The 8,048-nt window shown below is 29.7% G+C and overlaps 2 long non-coding RNA genes across 2 annotated transcripts in view; both read left to right on the top strand.

Moving 5' to 3' along the window:
- Positions 1-8,048, top strand: part of LOC141350347 (uncharacterized) — a 73,649-nt gene that overhangs the window by 28,786 nt on the left and 36,815 nt on the right. The window lies entirely within an intron of this gene.
- On the top strand, positions 2,539-4,070 carry LOC141350602 (uncharacterized). Its single transcript, XR_012358711.1, has 2 exons — positions 2,539-3,395; positions 3,889-4,070. It is a non-coding gene; the product is annotated as an uncharacterized lncRNA (long non-coding RNA).

The following is an 8,048-nucleotide window of genomic DNA, read 5'->3' as shown; positions in this document are numbered from 1 at the left end:
AACATTTATTGAAAAAAGCTAAACAATGAACTTTTTTCCCCTACAGATTTATTGTCAGCATTTTAATTCAGAGGTGGATTCCAGTGGGTGGAGGAGGGACATTATACACAATTTTTTTTTCTTTCAGGTAATAACTTGTTTGTTTGTTTATTATACTTTATTTCTGGCATAATTATTATAAATATTTGTATATGTTTTTATTGAAACATTTATTGAAAAAAAGCTAAACAATGAACTTTATTCCCCTACAGATTTATTGTCAACATTTTAATTCAGAGGTGGATTCCAGTGGGTGGAGGAGGGCCATTATACACAATTTTTTTTCTTAACTTGTTTGTTTGTTTATTATACTTTGTTTATTGCATAATTATAAATATCTGTATATGTTTTTATTGAAACATTTAATGAAAAAAAGCTAAACAATGAACTTTTCCCCCTACAGATTTATTGTCAGCATTTTAATTCAGAGGTGGATTCCAGTGGGTGGAGGAGGGCCATTATACACAATTTTTGTCTTTCAGGTAACTTGTTTGTTTGTTTATTATACTTTGTTTATTGCATAATTATTATAAATATTTGTATATGTTTTTATTGAAAGTAACATTTAATGAAAAAAAGCTAAACAATTAACTTTATTCCCCTACAGATTTATTGTCAGCATTTTAATTCAGAGGTGGATTCCAGTGGGTGGAGGAGGGCCATTATACACCATTTTTGTCTTTCAGGTAACTTGTTTGTTTGTTTATTATACTTTGTTTCTTGCATAATTATTATAAATATTTGTATATGTTTTTATTGAAACATTTATTGAAAAAAGCTAAACAATGAACTTTTACCCCTACAGATTTATTGTCAGCATTTTAATTCAGAGGTGGATTCCAGTGGGTGGAGGAGGGACATTATACACAATTTTTGTCTTTCAGGTAACTTGTTTGTTTGTTTATTATACTTTGTTTATTGCATAATTATTATAAATATTTGTATATGTTTTTATTGAAAGTAACATTTAATGAAAAAAAGCTAAACAATTAACTTTATTCCCCTACAGATTTATTGTCAGCATTTTAATTCAGAGGTGGATTCCAGTGGGTGGAGGAGGGCCATTATACACCATTTTTGTCTTTCAGGTAACTTGTTTGTTTGTTTATTATACTTTGTTTCTTGCATAATTATTATAAATATTTGTATATGTTTTTATTGAAACATTTATTGAAAAAAGCTAAACAATGAACTTTTTTACCCTACAGATTTATTGTCAGCATTTTACTTCAGAGGTGGATTCCAGTGGGTGGAGGAGGGCCATTATACACCATTTTTGTCTTTCAGGTAACTTGTTTGTTTGTTTATTATACTTTGTTTCTTGCATAATTATTATAAATATTTGTATATGTTTTTATTGAAACATTTATTGAAAAAAGCTAAACAATGAACTTTTTTACCCTACAGATTTATTGTCAGCATTTTACTTCAGAGGTGGATTCCAGTGGGTGGAGGAGGGACATTATACACAATTTTTGTCTTTCAGGTAACTTGTTTGTTTGTTTATTATACTTTGTTTCTTGCATAATTATTATAAATATTTGTATATGTTTTTATTGAAACATTTAATGAAAAAAAGCTAAACAATGAACTTTTCCCCCTACAGATTTATTGTCAGCATTTTAATTCAGAGGTGGATTCCAGTGGGTGGAGGAGGGCCATTATACACCATTTTTGGTCTTTCAGGTAATAACTTGTTTTTTGTTTATTATACTTTGTTTCTTGCATAATTATTATAAATATTTGTATATGTTTTTATTGAAACTAACATTTAATGAAAAAAAGCTAAACAATTAACTTTATTCACTTACAGATTTATTGTCAGCATTTTAATTCAGAGGTGGATTCCAGTGGGTGGAGGAGGGCCATTATACACAATTTTTTTTCTTTCAGGTAATAACTTGTTTGTTTGTTTGTTTGTTTATTATACTTTTTTCTTGCATAATTATTATAATTATCTGTATATGTTTTTATTGAAACGTGTAATGAAAAAAGCTAAACAATGATCTTTATTCCCCTACAGATTTATTGTCAGCATTTTAATTCAGAGGTGGATTCCAGTGGGTGGAGGAAGGACATTATACACATTTTTTTTCTTTCAGGTAAATAACTTGTTTGTTTGTTTATTATACTTTGTTTCTTGCATAATTATAAATATCTGTATATGTTTTAATTGAAACATTTATTGAAAAAAGCTAAATAATGAACTTTTTTCCGCTACAGATTATTTGCCAGGATTTTAATTCAGAGGTGGATTCCAGTGGGTGGAGGAGGGCCATTATACACAACTTTTTTTAATAACTTGTTGTTTGTTTATTATACTTTGTTTCTTGCATAAGTATTATAAATATTTGTATACACTGTAAAAAATCCAATTAATGAAATGTTGGAAGGGCAAAAATATATAAGTTAAACCAATTTTTTTGTTTGAGCTAGTTGAGAAGACATATTATTTTAAGTCTAGATAAATCTGTGTTTAAAACATTAAGTGAATGGTTATTTTCAAATTCAGTCAACATTCAGAATGGCTAGTGTTGACTGAACTAATTAAGACAAATCTGGTCAATATGTGGACTTATGACAGCTATGTTTCCTGACAACAAAATGCTCATAATATTACTGTTATTTGGTAACAAAATGTAATTTTAAGAGTTGTTCAGGCGTGAATGTATGTGCTTTAAGTTTAAATATGCGGTCGGTTAATATAGATAGCGTCTATTTAAAAATGTGCTCGGACACTTTCGGACGGAGATGAGCTCCAGAAGAGCTCCAGAAAATCACAGACACTTAAGCGCTCACACCCCGCCCAGCGCAGCCTCGCCTCGGCAAGCGCATCAGAAATCGACTGCTGGCTCTGATATTTCTGTGGCGTTTAAACATGCGATTTAATTCATTTTAATTTCTTATACTTAATAATAAAAGGTTTACCGGTATGTTTTAAATCATATTTTAGGATTGCACTTAAATGATATCGCTGTTGAATGATATTTCATATCTTTCACATTTGTTATAACCGGGCTGCGTACTGCCTGCGAATTTGAACTTCAGAGCTGAAGGTGCGAGTGGAGAAATAGTCCCAATATCATAACAATCTTAAATAAAACTTCTAAATATACCCGTGTGTGTAGTACCCGTGTGCGTGCGTGTGTGCGCGCGCGTGCTCGCGCGTGTGTATGTATGTATGTATGTATGTATGCGCGTGCGTCTGTGTATTTTGAATTTAAAATGTTTTAACTCGGAAGGATCTGGATCACAGGTCATTTCATCTGAGATCAATCCGCACGCAACACCTGGAATCACTTACTGGTTCACACAAGGAAGGACGCAAGTCAGCCGTTTCCTCAAGTTCACGTCAGGTAAGTGTTTGTAATTAAATGTTAATTTTAGAATATATTAATTGGCAAAGACGCAAATACTCGACGTTTTTGTAATTATATTTTTGTAAAGATATATTAGAAGTGTGTTATGTTATGTGACCGAAGTAAAGTGGAGCTATTTTAGTTAAGATAAAAAGCCTGGATATAGTGTTGGTTTACCGGACAGAGTTTAGAACTCGGTCTTTATTATAATTGGGACATTTTTACAAACAAACCTTATATAATACAATACTGGCGTGCATTTTGAGACAAAACAATAGCACTCATATGTTAAGAGATGTCAGTAAGTTATTTTAGTCAGTGAAAAGCCCTGTCCGAGAAAAGCGCCCAATAGTGTTTAATTACTGTATGTGTGATGTCTGAGGGAAATTTGGCCTAACATTAACGTTATTTAGGGAATAAAGTCTTTCACCGTCAAGCTTTATTATATTAAACATGGATTTATGTATGTTTGTGTGTTTATATTCCTCAGAGGGATACATAGCGAGACAGTCTCCGCTTGGACTGGCTGAGGAAAGTCTCCTAAATGGCCCTGGAGATGTTCTGACTGACTTTGGAGGCTTTTTGGACTGTTTTATGCCCTCTATTTAAAGACTTAATTCTGTATGTTCAGTCTGTATGATAAGTGAATAAAAAGCTTTTGTTTTTATGTGACTGAAGTTAATTATTTTGTTTACAACACCAGCATAAATTATTTGATAAATAATTTAAAAATGTTATTAAAAAAATCCCAAATAATAAATATTAATTGAAGTAACACATAAAACATTGAGTGAATACTTAAATTTTAATTGACAGAGTCTTTGCTGTAAGTTTTTAAAGATTCAACTGATTAAAACATTTTAGTTGAATGAACTATAAAGCTAATTGAGCCAACATACTTTTTTATATTTGAGTCAAATTTGGGCCAACTAAAAAACATCAATCCAGGTAACACTTTGGAGACAGAAATTGAGTGAACGTAAAATTTCTGTGGAACTAGTTACTAAAAAATAATTCATTGAGCCAACAATTTATTTTTTACAGTGTATGTTTTTATTGAAACTAACATTTAATGAAAAAAAGCTAAACAATGAACTTTTTTCCGCTACAGATTTATTGTCAGCATTTTAATTCAGAGGTGGATTCCAGTGGGTGGAGGAGGGCCATTATACACAATTTTTTTTCTTTCAGGTAATAACTTGTTTGTTTGTATATTATACTTTGTTTCAGAGGTGGATTCCAGTGGGTGGAGGAGGGCCATTATACACAATTTTTGTCTTTCAGGTAACTTGTTTGTTTGTTTATTATACTTTGTTTCTTGCATAATTATTATAAATATTTGTATATGTTTTTATTGAAACATTTATTGAAAAAAGCTAAACAATGAACTTTTTTACCCTACAGATTTATTGTCAGCATTTTACTTCAGAGGTGGATTCCAGTGGGTGGAGGAGGGCCATTATACACAATTTTTGTCTTTCAGGTAACTTGTTTGTTTGTTTATTATACTTTGTTTATTGCATAATTATTATAAATATTTGTATATGTTTTTATTGAAAGTAACATTTAATGAAAAAAAGCTAAACAATTAACTTTATTCCCCTACAGATTTATTGTCAGCATTTTAATTCAGAGGTGGATTCCAGTGGGTGGAGGAGGGCCATTATACACAATTTTTGTCTTTCAGGTAACTTGTTTGTTTGTTTATTATACTTTGTTTATTGCATAATTATTATAAATATTTGTATATGTTTTTATTGAAAGTAACATTTAATGAAAAAAAGCTAAACAATTAACTTTATTCCCCTACAGATTTATTGTCAGCATTTTACTTCAGAGGTGGATTCCAGTGGGTGGAGGAGGGCCATTATACACAATTTTTTTAATAACTTGTTGTTTGTTTATTATACTTTGTTTCTTGCATAAATATTATAAATATTTGTATATGTTTTTATTGAAAGTAACATTTAATGAAAAAAGCTTAACAATGAACTTTTTTCCCCTACAGATTTATTGTCAGCATTTTAATTCAGAGGTGGATTCCAGTGGGTGGAGGAGGGCCATTATACACAATTTTTTTTCTTTCAGGTAATAACTTGTTTGTTTGTTTGTATATTATACTTTGTTTCTTGCATAATTATTATAAATATTTGTATATGTTTTTATTGAAACTAACATTTAATGAAAAAAAGCTAAACAATTAACTTTATTCCCCTACAGATTTATTGTCAGCATTTTAATTCAGAGGTGGATTCCAGTGGGTGGAGGAGGGCCATTATACACAATTTTTGTCTTTCAGGTAACTTGTTTGTTTGTTTATTATACTTTGTTTATTGCATAATTATTATAAATATTTGTATATGTTTTTATTGAAAGTAACATTTAATGAAAAAAAGCTAAACAATTAACTTTATTCCCCTACAGATTTATTGTCAGCATTTTAATTCAGAGGTGGATTCCAGTGGGTGGAGGAGGGCCATTATACACAGATTTTTGTCTTTCAGGTAACTTGTTTGTTTGTTTATTATACTTTGTTTATTGCATAATTATTATAAATATTTGTATATGTTTTTATTGAAACATTTAATGAAAAAAATCTAAACAATGAACTTTTTTCCCCTACAGATTTATTGTCAGCATTTTAATTCAGAGGTGGATTCCAGTGGGTGGAGGAGGGACATTATACACAGATTTTTTTCTTTCAGGTAATAACTTGTTTGTTTGTATATTATACTTTGTTTTTTGCATAATTATAAATATCTGTATATGTTTTTATTGAAACATTTAATGAAAAAAAGCTAAACAATGATCTTTATTCCCCTACAGATTTATTGTCAGCATTTTACTTCAGAGGTGGATTCCAGTGGGTGGAGGAGGGCCATTATACACCATTTTTGTCTTTCAGGTAACTTGTTTGTTTGTTTATTATACTTTGTTTCTTGCATAATTATTATAAATATTTGTATATGTTTTTATTGAAACATTTATTGAAAAAAGCTAAACAATGAACTTTTTTACCCTACAGATTTATTGTCAGCATTTTACTTCAGAGGTGGATTCCAGTGGGTGGAGGAGGGACATTATACACAATTTTTGTCTTTCAGGTAACTTGTTTGTTTGTTTATTATACTTTGTTTCTTGCATAATTATTATAAATATTTGTATATGTTTTTATTGAAACATTTAATGAAAAAAAGCTAAACAATGAACTTTTCCCCCTACAGATTTATTGTCAGCATTTTAATTCAGAGGTGGATTCCAGTGGGTGGAGGAGGGCCATTATACACCATTTTTGGTCTTTCAGGTAATAACTTGTTTTTTGTTTATTATACTTTGTTTCTTGCATAATTATTATAAATATTTGTATATGTTTTTTATTGAAAGTAACATTTAATGAAAAAAAGCTAAACCATTAACTTTATTCACTTACAGATTTATTGTCAGCATTTTAATTCAGAGGTGGATTCCAGTGGGTGGAGGAGGGCCATTATACACAATTTTTTTTCTTTCAGGTAAATAACTTGTTTGTTTGTTTGTTTGTTTATTATACTTTTTTTCTTGCATAATTATTATAATTATCTGTATATGTTTTTATTGAAACGTGTAATGAAAAAAGCTAAACAATGATCTTTATTCCCCTACAGATTTATTGTCAGCATTTTAATTCAGAGGTGGATTCCAGTGGGTGGAGGAAGGACATTATACACATTTTTTTTCTTTCAGGTAAATAACTTGTTTGTTTGTTTATTATACTTTGTTTCTTGCATAATTATAAATATCTGTATATGTTTTAATTGAAACATTTATTGAAAAAAGCTAAATAATGAACTTTTTTCCGCTACAGATTATTTGCCAGGATTTTAATTCAGAGGTGGATTCCAGTGGGTGGAGGAGGGCCATTATACACAATTTTTTTTCTTTCAGGTAACTTATTTGTTTGTTTATTATACTTTGTTTCTTGCATAATTATAAATATCTGTATATGTTTTATTGAAAGTAACATTTAATGAAAAAAAGCTTAACAATGAACTTTTTTCCGCTACAGATTTATTGTCAGCATTTTAATTCAGAGGTGGATTCCAGTGGGTGGAGGAGGGCCATTATACACAATTTTTGTCTTTCAGGTAACTTGTTTGTTTGTTTATTATACTTTGTTTCTTGCATAATTATTATAAATATTTGTATATGTTTTTATTGAAACATTTAATGAAAAAAAGCTAAACAATTAACTTTATTCCCCTACAGATTTATTGTCAGCATTTTAATTCAGAGGTGGATTCCAGTGGGTGGAGGAGGGCCATTATACACATTTTTTTCTTTCAGGTAATAACTTGTTTGTTTGTTTATTATACTTTGTTTCTTGTGTAATTAATATAAATATCTGTATATGTTTTTATTGAAACATGTCATGAAAAAAAGCTAAACAATGAACTTTTTTCCCCTACAGATTTATTGTCAGCATTTTAATTCAGAGGTGGATTCCAGTGGGTGGAGGAGGGCCATTATACACAATTTTTTTTCTTTCAGGTAATAACTTGTTTGTTTGTTTGTTTATTATACTTTGTTTCTTGCATAATTATTATAAATATTTGTATATGTTTTTATTGAAACATTTAATGAAAAAAAGCTAAACAATGAACTTTTTTCCCC

Source organism: Misgurnus anguillicaudatus, chromosome 18 (assembly GCF_027580225.2).
Source record: "Misgurnus anguillicaudatus chromosome 18, ASM2758022v2, whole genome shotgun sequence".
In the NCBI taxonomy this organism is placed as follows: Eukaryota; Metazoa; Chordata; class Actinopteri; order Cypriniformes; family Cobitidae; genus Misgurnus; species Misgurnus anguillicaudatus.
Note: the sequence above shows the minus strand (reverse complement) of the source record. Positions and strands in the feature narration are given on the sequence as shown.